Source organism: Corythoichthys intestinalis, chromosome 2, assembly GCF_030265065.1.
Source record: "Corythoichthys intestinalis isolate RoL2023-P3 chromosome 2, ASM3026506v1, whole genome shotgun sequence".
NCBI lineage: Eukaryota > Metazoa > Chordata > Actinopteri > Syngnathiformes > Syngnathidae > Corythoichthys > Corythoichthys intestinalis.
In genome coordinates, this window is record NC_080396.1 from 7,333,880 (window position 1) to 7,347,411 (window position 13,532).

General features: G+C 39.4%; 1 protein-coding gene across 1 annotated transcript in view; it reads left to right on the plus strand.

Moving 5' to 3' along the window:
* Positions 1 to 13,532, plus strand: part of mgat5 (alpha-1,6-mannosylglycoprotein 6-beta-N-acetylglucosaminyltransferase) — a 148,536-nt gene that overhangs the window by 52,978 nt on the left and 82,026 nt on the right. The gene's annotated exons all lie outside the window — the stretch shown is intronic.

Below are 13,532 nucleotides of genomic sequence, written 5' to 3' on the forward strand. Positions count from 1 at the left end.
CAGGAAATACATGTGTCCATCAATTACCCTTTCTTGCTTCAATTTAAATTCTCTCCGCAATAGTTTCCTCCGTCGCACGACAAGTCTCACTTTTCGGCAGCTTCCTGGACAAATGGAAAATAAGAGAAACGTGACTCATAGCTCAGCAATGATTGCACTGAAGCAAGATGTCCTTTTGTGCCCGAGCTGTTCTCACTTTCAAATCTTTAGTTCTTATTGTCTTGTAAATGTCTTTTAAATAGGAAATTGCGTGATTATCAGATTGCTGTTTCAGCAACCCAGATTGCTTATGGGCATATTTAAAACACAGAACACGGTGAGAAAACAGGAAATCCTTTATTATTTTGGATTCAGGACTTAATGTGGGTGAATGTGGATTATTCTGGAAGCTTCAACCCTTAGCATATTTACGTTATAGTAGTAGGCTTGCTTTAAGAGAGGAGCAAGTGTTTCTGTTGCTGTTGCCTTTTCATAATTCCATTTAAGATAGGATCAGCAACAGAAATTCTTATCCTTCCTTTCTTTCCGCTCCCACCCTTAAGTACTTTACAACATTTGCAGTTCATGGCTGTGGCTATAATGTCATAAGTCAAGCAGTCCGATTTATGTTTAACTGATAATGTTACTGTGGAGCTTATTTGGTGTATTTTACAAACAAAAGGACTATGGGATGGGGCTCAGTGAAGTCCAATCCAGCGAATTTAGTAAATTAACCCCTGAGGTGAAAGCGGGACTAAAATAAAAGCACTCCTTTCAAATCTTAATGGACAAATAAAGTATTTTTCCAAGTTATACTGCTTCGGTTTAGCAAAATCCAACGTTAACAAAATATTTCACAATGTTTTTTGCGTACTGTAAAATTATACACTCACAAGTAGGGCTGCAGCTATCGAATATTTTAGTAATCGAGTAATCGACTGAAAATCCTATCGATTAATCGAGTAATCGGATAAAACATTTTTTTAGGTAAAGAGCAATTATAAATTTAGATGAGAAAACAAGACATTTCATCTAATATTGAACCATTTTCAGTCAATCAATGTCTTTATTTTCGATGTACATTGTTGAAAACAGCCAACAATTGCATCTCAATTGTGACTAAAAAAAAGAAAAAAAAGACTAATTCACTGCTTTCAATCAAAAAACTTTTAGATCTTATTAAAAAAAGAAAAAAAAGAAAAGAAAAAAAAAATATATATATATATATATCTTACCTAAAAATGCCGTTACGCTTGATAACACACATCACTTAAAAGTTAGGATTTTTTCCCACGTGTTTCAATTGAATTTCTTTTTGTGTCAAGCCATTTTTAAGTTCTAGTGAAGTTTTAAGTTAGTCTAAAGACTCTAAACTGTAAGTCCTGATAGGATTTTGAGTTTTTGAAGTGTTTAAAATAAATGTATGATACAGGCTGTATTATAGCACATTAGGGACCAGTGCTACTTGGTGTTTTATCCAGCAATGACTACTGAGCTAAAATTGATAGTTAGCATTATTAAGTTTTTATTTTACACCCTCATCACTCCACAACGCTATGTTATGTTAAAGCCTGTATATAAGACACGTTAGCCACGCATCGACAGTGGTCATAATTAATAGAAACCTAGCCCTCCGCAGGACTAACGTTACGTGAGCTAGTGACAGCAACGTTAATCTTTTTTATTAGCGCTTAGCGCTCTTTATTAGCGCTTAGCACTCTACTGCTTTTAGATGGCGGCTGTTTACTAACGCTGCGCAGAAGACGCGGCCGAGTCTGTCATTGCGCATCTAGTTCAACATACATGTGATCTCTTTGAGACTCATCAGACGCTACCTGCTACCAACGTAGCATCGTGCGGGCTAGTATTTAGCAACGTCGGCATCGTTTGTAGCGGCTGTCGGCTGCAGTAAGTTTAAAAAAAATTTTTTTTTGCTTCTTCCTCTACGCACGTAACATCAGCGCGTTGTCCCGCATTAAAAGTAGTCCGAGCAAAACGTGATGCTTAGAGCTGTCAAAATAAACGATTACTCGAGGTGAATAAAATTACTCGGATCAGTTTTTAAACTCGAGTTTCTCGAGTATTCGTTTCAGCTATACTCACAAGTAAAGGAGGGTACCTCACCATAAGATATGATTTGCAATACAAGGCTCAGGATAATGATGATCTCATGATATGGCGATACAATTATTATCAGTACACTGGTCAGGAAATCATTGTAGGATATTCTACAAAACAACCAATAAACAGAATAACAAGCTGTTTTCACTCTTCAGCTGCGAATTGAAATGAGTTTATCACTAGTACAATATTTTTCGGACTATAAGTCGCATCTGAGTATAAGTCGCACCAGCCCAAAAATGCGCAATGAAGAGGGAAAAAAAATATACATATATACTTTATTGGCCCGAATATAAGACAAGTGTTTTTTGCATTGAAATAAGACTGAAAAAGAGTTGGTCGTTTTATATTCGCGGTCCAGACATTATACCCATTCACGACGCTAGATGGCACCAGATATCATTGAAGCGATGTTCTGGCATGACAGATCTCAGCTACTCTCAAGTTTAACCAGTTTGCATTGTTTTATTGCAATGTTTTTCCTTATTCAGATTTGTTTCAAGACTGCAGTTACAGTTAGACTTCACTTTGATGGTGACTGCAGTTAATGCAATTTTGTTGTTTTATCACAATAGATTGGTTTATTTCCATTTCAAAAACCAGAAGCCATTCATTTACGAATGTGATTGTACTTTAGTTTACATATTTAAATGTTCAGATATTAATATTTGAATGAGGCAAAATAACATGCTTTTTCTCTCAAATATATTATTATAATCCTTTGTTTCGGATGTACTGTAATTATTTTCTGTATAAAAATGAATTTGGTGTTCAAAAGTCTTTTTTCAAACTTGAGTGTTGAAAATGACGGGCTTGTCTTATAATCAGGGCCGTCTTATATTCGGACCAATATGGTATAAGTCGGACCGGAGTCTAAGGCTACGTTCATACTACAGGTCTTAATGCACGAATCCGATTTTTTCGTGTTTAACCAACTCGAGTGAGGCATTAACTTGACGCTCTGAACGTGACAAGTCGCATAGAACTGGACCATTTCAAATCCGATCTGGGTCACTTTCGTATGTGGTTCAAATCCGATCTGGGCCACATTTGTCCAGACTGTCGCGGCGGTCTGTACTGTCCAGTCTGTCAAATTGAAATTCATGCAGGAATTACGTCATCAAAAACCGAGAGAGACGCCACGGTAGCGGTGGAGCTGTGCGTTATTAGCGCCTAGCTTGCCTTGAACACTGCTTTTTAGGAAGGGTCGGGCTTGACAACAGTCATACAAAAAATAAAAATGGGTTGAGGATAAGCCTGAGAATGATCGGTTTTCTGTCTGCTCCATATAAACAATATTTCAACATTGCTTACACGGCCGAGAGCCTGGGCAAACTGCGCGTATGTGTGTGTGACATGCACGGACAGTGCTTGCATGCTATCGATCCATATACTTTGAATATAAGCCTAAAATGGGATTATTTATGTCTGTTATTTGTGTCCTCTTTTTAAAAAGCAAAATATGATATCCCTGGAATGACGTATGACAGCCAGCATGTGTGGTCATTTGTTTTGATGCTTCTGCGCATGCGGGTCGTCTTGCTCAGAGCTTGTCGGACTGCGAATTAGTGCGCATGCGTAATACTTGAATGGTCTCAATGGACAAAGGCAGTCTGAACCGGCACGCCAAAAAAAACAGATATGACAAAAAATCGGATTCGTGCATTAAGACCTGTAGTATGAACGTAGCCTAAGTCGCATTTTTGGGGGAAATTCACTTGAGAAAATCCAACACATAGAACAGATATGTCATCTTGAAAGGCAAATTAAAATAAAAATACAATGGAGAACAACATGCTGAATAATGTACATGTTACATGATGCATGAACAATGAAATGCCAACGTGGCCAGTATGTTAACGTAACATAGCTATTAAGAGTTATTCAGATAACTATAGCATAAAGAACATGCTAACAAGTTTACCAAACCATCAGTGTCACTCCAAAACACCAAAATAACAGGTGAAATGATATCATAATGTGTTAATAATTTCACACATAAGTCGCTCCTGAGTATAAGTCGCACCCCCAGCCAAACTATGAAAAAAACTGTGACTTATAGTGTGAAAAATACGGTACCAACATATACTATGCGTATTGTGAGATTAGTTTTCTGTTCAGTCTCGGTCTCCATCGATAACCTGACATAACAATGACGTAGCAGGAAGTAGACTAAGCGAGAGCGCATGCCCGTTTGTTCGGTAACAAATTATGTCAAAACAACCGAACGCACCACCCCTTTTCATTACAATACACGCAGAAGGATATAATCATTAATGAACGAACCCTGCCCGGACGTAAAGTGCACATCTCCGGGGAAAAATGTTTACTCAGCCTACACTTTTGGGAAGGCTTCACTTCCAAGCAGCAGCTGCGTCAAGCATGAGGAACACAAGAGAATAAAACACAAACCACATTTAACACAAAGCAGATGTCCTCAATTCAATTTTGTTACCTCATAAACTAATGAATGATCTCATGTATTTTCGCCGTTTTTGTGTGCGCGCGTGTGTTGGGGTTGGCGGTCGCTTTTCAAGACCGTTTATCTCACCCATCAACTCTCTGCTCAGCTCCGAAAGCTATTTTTGTTTTTATCCATGAGGCCATGAGTGTGCTTGTATCTCTACTATTGTATTTTGCACCAGGACAAGGCCTGAACAATAATGGAAAAAAATACCATTGCAACTTTGGGGAGGTTTGCGATATATTGCGATATTAAAACTACAGTCCCTGACAAAAGTCTTGTCGCTTATCCAATTTGGGGGTGTGCGAGAGATCTGCAGGGTGGAAGGCAACATAAATAGTCTGAAATATCAACAAATCTTAGCTGCCTCTTACATCCCTAACCATAAAAAGGGACAAATTCTGCAGCAGGATGGTGCTCCATCGCAAACTTCAATCTCTACCTCAAAGTTCCTCAAGGCAAAGAAGATCAAGATCCTCCAGGACTGGCCAGCCCAGTCACCAGACATGAACTGGATGAAAGTGGAAGCATGGACGACGAAACCCAAGAATGTTGATGAACTCTGGGAGGCATGCAAGACAACTTTCTTTGATGTTTCTGTATGAATCCTTGCCGAACCGCATGGATGCAGTCCTTCAAGCCCATGGAAGTCATACAAAATATTAAATTTGAATCTCACAGCACCACTACTTAATTCGCTTATCTTATGTAACATATTTTTGTATTTGAAGTACATTTTTTGTTCAATTTTCACACTACTTTCTGTCGGCGACAAAACTTTTGTCTTGCCAAAATTTGACCTTTATGTCTTCATTAAATGATCAATCTTTTGTACATTCAACATCATTTGGGAGGGTTTTAGCTTTCATATGAGTCATTTCTGAAACCAATTGAATAATTAAGTCAGGTTATTAGCAATTGTTTCTACAAAATGGATAAGCGACAAGACTTTTGTCAGGGACAGTACATTGTAAAGGTAATTGAAAAGAGTGACATTTATCCGAAACCCGTGCGGGAACCAAGTTATTATTAGATAAAGTTTACTCTGTACAAACTTCAACAATGTCTTTTGTTGGTGGTAGAAAGTACCGCATAAGCGAGATTTACAAGTAAGCCATTATTTTTTTGTGTCTGAAACAAAAACAACAACCTTATCTCGATTATTGGCTGCATGTAAAAGTGCACGCTACAAGCAAAACGAGCCCACCCCAAAGGTGAAGGAAAAGTGTTTGAACCTACAACACTTCCTCCATAATTGAATCTGAAGGCAACTATATTTAGCTGCTTCCTAGCTGTGGCCCTTTCTGCTTGATTACAGCGAGGAGAAGACTTAACACTCCCTCAGTGACTGGCAGAATGATGAAATGTCTACTGTAGCATCATCTTGCTCTTTGCTTGTGGCCGCTTTAGGCGTGCACTTCAATAAATGATGAAGTCAGTTATTTGTGGAAAACGCAAAATAAAACGAATGACCTTAGAGAAGAATAATAATCGGCACACAACGTAAAACATTTGAACTATTTATACAGGAGTTGGACAAACAAAAGAAAAGTAACTATTATCACAAAGTGCGTTTAGTTATTTTATGGGGGAAAAGTCAACATAGAACAGTGTTTTTGGCATATTTTTGGCATAGCTGTTATGATACAAAAAATCACGATATGATTCGGATTACGATTCGATACAAATTTGGTTTGAAATACCTAATTTCTTTATTAAAAGAAGAGAAAAGAATGTCACTTAAAGAGCATACGACAGGAGAAAAAAAAGTCTTAAATAGCATTATTATGTGAATTAGAATCATATTTTGAGACGATTCGACTATATACAACAATTTAGCAAAGCGCAGATGACGAGAAATTACTCTTTTAATCTGCCGGTTAGCCACGCCTACCATTATAGACCCTACCCACGTGACGTCACAACTCCGCTCTCCTGACTGGTGCCGCCCAATTGTCCGTCATCACATCGTGTTTACCTGTTACGGCTACGTACATTCCTCCTATTTACGGCGTGTTTTTCTGCTCGTTAACATTAATAATCAAAATGGTGAAGGCGTGTGTGGCGGTCGGTTGCAATAACAGAGAAGATAGACGGAGAGACTTGAAGTTCTACCGGATTCCGAGAGACCCGGAGAGGAGAGAGAAAGATGGGCTGCTGCAATTCGACGAGAAAACTGGGCTCCAAACGATTACCACAGATTATGTAGTAGTCATTTTATATCTGGTAAGATGCATTTAATATATATTTAGAGGGTTTGGGGCTGACAACCACAATTGAGATCATTGCGAGGCTAATCGCCGACAACATACACGTATGTATGTAGTGAGAGTGCTATCGCTAAACCATATAAACATTAAAAGCCCTAGCTCCATTGACAAATGACATGAAATACATTAGACTTGACAGTGGATGTTAGCAAGAACAAAAGATTTTGAATTGAAAATTTCGTAACTCACCTTTCCAAGCACAAGATAGATTCCTGCCGAATTTTCGTGGACGAGGACCTGTTTCACCCAACCAGCAACGAAGTATTTATAAGCCTCCAAGCTCTTAAAGTTTTTCAAACTTTCGTGAGAATAGGCTGATTTTGTGTGGACAAGATAGTTGTACATATCAGGGTAGCTAGCAGATGTCAGGCAAATACGGCGGAGACAGCGGGTCGAAAAACATCGATTTAGGCATCAAATATGGATCTGGCGAATGGATAAACTGAAGCTTTTCCACATAACACCTTTTATGCAACGCATCAAGTGAGTTTACGGCATCCGAAAGCACCGGGTCTTCCATGAAATGCATTATAAATTGCTCGATCAATTGAGACCATTGATAATACAGACACAAAATGACGGACAAGGGGGCGGAACAATACAGCGAGCACGTGATTTTGTGACATCGGTGGGTAGGGTCTATAGGGCTCAAGCGTCCCCAACAGGTGGATGACGTCAGCGGGAGACTGGGCTCATCGGTTTGACTATACAGCCCATTGAGGGGGAATTATTCAGAACGAGGAAAACGCGACAAAGAGAGCCGCAAAATGTTATTGTTTTGGTCTCTCTACTCCAGTGCTTCTCAATCATTTTCTGTTACGTACATGTTTCGCGCGCCCTCCAAACTCTCTGCCGCCACTGTAAATAGTATCATTTGTCTATAATATGACTATTATAAATACGCCTCTGCCTAACATTGTGTCCTTTTTTTCTATTAAAGAAAAAACGTAACATAGATCAACTTATAATAAAGTATAACTTTATTAACATTGTTTTGTTGCCTGAATGTAAAAAAAAAAGTCATATCCAAAATAAAAATACATTCAAGGTAAATTTTTGACCATTGGACACTGAAAAATAAAATGAAATAAAATCAGTAAACAATAACTAATTCAAATTGATTAACTCATGAGGACAATATGCCAAAAAAATTGACCGAAAAAACAAAACTGAATAGAAGGGACAGGAGGACAGTTTTTATTTTCGCTGCTCACAGTATCACCTCCTTAGTCCTTTGCAATGGTGTGGGGTTATTTTGCACTGAGCATGCTAACAGTGCTCACCAGTTTACTGATATAACACTGACAAAGCGGGACGATTGTTGGCAATATTCGGCACGTTTTCGCTGAAAAACAATCAAGCAGCTTATCAATGAGATTGAGGTCTAATGTCTTTAATTGGCATCTTAATTGATTTGGTTTCCAGCTGTCCGCTATAATCATTTTTAGACAAAGTAAACAGTGGTCTTTCCTCATCTCCCACTGTATTAAAAGTCAAAGCCAAAAGGCAAACGGCCCGAAAAAAGCGCATTCTCTGCGGCCGAGGGAGAACCGTAGGTGAGGGCGGTCGTCGTGACGCTCCCAAGCCGAAAATGGCACTTCTCGGGCGGACACCTGAGAACCGGAGAAGACGGTGGGTCGCTGCGGGAGTCCGGCCGGAAAACGGCTTTCGAAAACGGCGCACAGCTCTTCATCTCTCTTTTCTGTCCTCTTGCTTAGTTCAAAAATTCTGCGTGCACTCTAAAAATGAGAGTGCCACTGCCACCCACTGAGGGGATGTGCAAGTACACTTTATTCTAGTACATCCAAAAAAAAAAAAGCATGTTCCCCGAGGTCGCTTGCGCCACCCCTGGCATCGCTCTGCGCCCCCCTGGGGGGGATATTCTTTTTATCCAATTATTTTTCCCCAAGAGCTAAACAAATGGTTTGAGAAGGACCAATCAGCCGTCGAGGGGGAACTATTCACAACGAGGAAAACGCGACAAAGAGATCTGCAAAATGTCATTGTTTCTGTCTCTTTACTTCAATATTTTTACAGGATATTCTTTTTATCCAAGTATTTTCCCCAACTGCTAAATAAATGGCATGGTCATGACAAATAACAGTCGTGTGCTAAAGGGAATATGAAATCATAAAAACGCACTTACTCAGGACGACATGGCAAAATTACCCCATAATGGTCAAAACTGTCGACTTCACCTTTACTGTCGCACCTCCCGAACGATATTTTATGACACCTAAATCGGACATATGTCATTTCCCTTCCTCGGCTTCGGAGAATGTAAACAAACCAAGAGGCGTGACAGCTAGCCGACATGCTAACCCGAACCGAGTGATGTTTCAAACTAGAGATGTCCCGATCCGATATTTGGATCGGATCAGACGCCGATATGGGCAAAAAAATGCGGATCGGTATCGGATCGGCCGACACGGAAAAATTCCGATCCAGACTTCCGATCCAGTTTTTTTTTTGAAAATCCGGTCCGTGTTCTCCAGCGCACCTATATACATAATCCACTCCAGTTTTTGCTTCGGTTTCCCTAAAATCCGGTCCGCATTTTACGGCACACCTTCAACACACTAGTCTCCCAATTTACCGAGAGACTTTATCTGTAAAAATGTCAGCTGTGTGGGATCATTTCACCTTAAAGGACGACAAAGACGAAGAGGCAGAGTGCAACATATGCCACAATAAAGTCAAGCGTGGTGGTAAAGCTGTAAGAAGTTTTAATACAACCAACCTAATCAAGCATTTAGCGACATACAAAAAGTAATCAGCCGCCATCTTAAAGCAGGAGACTTCCCTTGTGGGCTGTTGTGAACCTTCCAAGCGAACCTAATTAACTTTTTATCTAAAATACTCGCTAAATCGGCAAAATCTTGACTTGAATCTATCTTCTAAACAGTTTTAAAACTTTCACATGTCAATAGTAGACAGAAGGGAAATTATGGAATAACGGGAGCAATTTTAACAACTTAAACAGTTGATTCGCAAAATTAAATTAATTGACTGTAGTTCAAAGCTGCTGATACAGAATGGGGACTTGAGTATTTTATTTACTGTTTTAAAATGTTAACTTGATACTGAAATAGTCGTTTATTTAAACCTGAGAGGCTTTTTATACAATGTTTGTAACCTAATGCACGAAACATTAAAAGCATCTAATAGCTTGGGGGGTTTGTGGGATTTTCCACTGACAGTTTGCAATATTATTTACTGACTGACTATGCCATTTCTGTTTGTCATTTATAATGTTTTGTGTTTGTCACTGAATAAACAGGTCAGTTTCTTGTTACCAACCATTGTGTGTTATTCAAACTCACCTAATTCAGATGGCTAGTTGTTATCAAGAGTACTAAAACCCTTTTCAACATGAGTCTGACAACTAAGTAAAGAGGCTAAATAACTTTAAACTTTAACACATGCTCAGATAGGCTGATATCGCCCAGTATCGGTATTGGATCTTAAGTGCAAAACAATATCGGTATCGGATCGGAAGTGCAAAAACCTGGATCGGGACATCCCTATTTCAAAGTCTTCGAAGCGGAAAATCACACATAACTAGCCTGGATTATTTGACACAACGACTGGATTGTCGATTGTCTTTGCGGATCGGCAAACCGCCCGGCGGAGAGAAATTTACAGCTCGTTCCCCGGAAGAGGGCGGCTGCAGTTGTTGTGCTGCTAACGTGCAGCTAATGTGCATGAGGAGAGCTTTTTACATGCCTATCAAAGATCAAACGTAAGTAGTCAGTTATTTAAAGAAAGTTTGTAGTGTTTACTTTGTAATCGCTGTATTCGTATTTGACATAATACAAAACAAGATGTTTACTCACTTCCTCGTAAATCCAATGGTCCCATAGTAGTAGGGCTTGACCAATATCCACGGTGAATGGGAACCCTCTGAAACTCCAAAAAGGCACACATGCCTCTCCCTCATACAGCAAGGTTTTTCTGCAGCCGTTTGGCTGGCGTGATGCGAAAAATAAACCTATTAATCTGAAAAATCAGCTGAATCCTTAGTCCTCATACAAAACAGTAGGCTGTATAGTGAAGAGAAGTCCTTCTCCTGTACACGTCCTCAATGCAAGACCGAAGCCGGAAGTCACTTATTTTCATGGCGCGGGAGTCAAAAAACTATAGCGATCGTTTCCACACACATCCAAGCTGTCCATATAATCCAGGAGTTTAAAATACCGCGTGTATTATGAAGTAAACATGCTTTTTCGTGTCACATGCACTTTTAAACACTTTTTGGATGAAAAAATGATGTTTTCGCAATTGTGACGAGAAGATCCATTGTCCAATCAGCGGCCAAATTTTTTTATTTTTTTTTTAAGGTTCCTCCCTTGAAACAGGTCTCTATTTGATCTTTCCCAGATTGAGATGTGGAATACCGTATTGGCCCGAATATAAAACGGCCCTGATTATAAGAAGACCCCCTCTTTTTCAAGACTCAAGTTTGAAACAAGACTTTTTGAACACCAAATTAATTTTTATACAGAAAATAATTACAGTACATCCGAAACAAATGATTATAACAATATATTTGAGAGAAAAAGCATGTTATCATGCCTCATTAGAATCTTAATATCTGAACATTTAAAGGGTATGTAACGGCAAAGGGGGTGTGAGACATCAATAGAACCGTTATGTGCCAAGATAACAAATATTGATAAAGTTAACAAAAAAATCAATCACATTAATGAGCAATTATCGAAAATAGATTGAAAATGACGAACATTTCCGAAAGTGTTCCGGAAACAGCCGAATGGGGCGGGGACGTCACGACAAGTGAATGAAAGTCGAGGCGGAGCCAGGTGCCATTGTTTTTTATCGACAAGAGAGTAGCGTTCGGGTTTGTTTGACCAAAACATCACTAGAATGGTTCAAAACTGCTGTGCTATGTGGTGTACAAATAGCTATATATCGGAATATAGTATCCATGAGTTCCTGAACGCGAAAAAAAAGCTGGACTACGCAGACAATGGGTAAAGTTTGTCCGTGCAAAGAGGGCTAATTTTCTAGACACAGCCTCCGGCACGGTTTTCTATGGTGCGCATTTTCCACCTGAAAGCTTCTCGAATTATGGACAAGTGAAATCGGGTTTTGCTAAAAGATTGCTGCTCAAAGGAGATGCGGTGCCTACCATACACGCGCAGCCACCAAAATGTCCCAAGATATCAAGAAAGAGGACGATGACTGGCAAAGGAGGCTAAGGCTAAGCAAAGGAGGGGAGCAGCCAAGCTCGAAATGGCCAGATTGAGTACTCTTTTATAATAAAAAAATATAACGCATTGGATACAGGACTGGACACATGTATAAATTATCGCTCGTAATATATATAGAACAAATCCTCTGATCCCATTCAGAGCGAAAAGCTATGATAGCGCAATAAATGATAATTATTCTATGCAGTACTTTATTTTGCAGTCACGGTGTATCAGCTTCTCAAAAAGAAATGCAAAACAAATCATTGGTGTTTCTCACACGATCTGCTGCCGATGTTCCATCAGCGTCATTGCTCCCCTCAATGACCGTTTCATTACGCTGCATTGGCGTTCGTTTGGGCTCAAATTGGTAACCTAAATCACCGATTAAAGCTTCGTAACTCTCCTCGTCACCATTAGATGAACATTCGTTACGTCCTTCTACGTCGGATTCTTCGCTGAAACTAGAAACGAAATTGTCTGCCATCATTGCCGCCATTCAGTATTAAAGCACTGAGCCTTTTTCTTGAAGAAACACCCCTCACTGTCAATTCTGAATTCTCTTTTATTGACAACGAGGGGTGTTTCTTCATGAGGGAACCTGGAATATGTGCAGGACGAACACAATGCATCAGCATAAACAGCTCAAAACACCCCTAATTCTCCCCTCACTAGAAGGAATTATATTGATGCAGACAGGCGCTGCCCCCCTAGTGGCCGGTGGCACTCTCTTCACTTGTCGTGACGTCACGCACACAATCTGCCAGATCTCGGGCGCCGGTCGTTTTAGCTTGACAATCGAGCCAAATTTCTCTCATTTTCTTGTGTGTAATTACACGAAGTGGCATGATATGAATACAAAAGGCATGCGTTTATGGATAAATGATGGAATATTAACATTTTCCCAGGGCATGACATACTCTTTAAATATGTAAACTAAAGTGCAATCACATTCGTAAATGAATGGCTCCTGGTTTTTCAAATGTAAATAAACCAACCTATTGTGATAAAACAACAAAATTGCAATAACTGCATTAACCATAGCTATTAAGAGTTTTTAAGATAACTGTAGCATAAAGAACATGCTAACAAGTTTACTAAACCATCAGTGTCACTCCAAAACACCAAAATAACATGTGAAATGATATCATAATGTGTTAATACTTTCACACATAAGTACCTCCTGAGTATAAGTCGCACCCCCAGCCAAGCTATGGAAAAAACTGCGACTTATAGTCTGAAAAATACGGTACACAATCAGCTTTGGATATCGGCAATCGGCTGAAAAAAAAATTGATATGGCATTTGAAAATCCCATATCAGTCAACCTCTACTTATACTAACGATCTGAACGTTTATCAATTAGCCATATTGAGAATGTAGACCTACCCTGATCGGATTTTTGTTCCTGGTCCATTCATGAAATGTGAGGCTCATTAGATAGTCAAAGGTTTTAAAGCCAAACCCATTGACCTTATTGATTTGCTC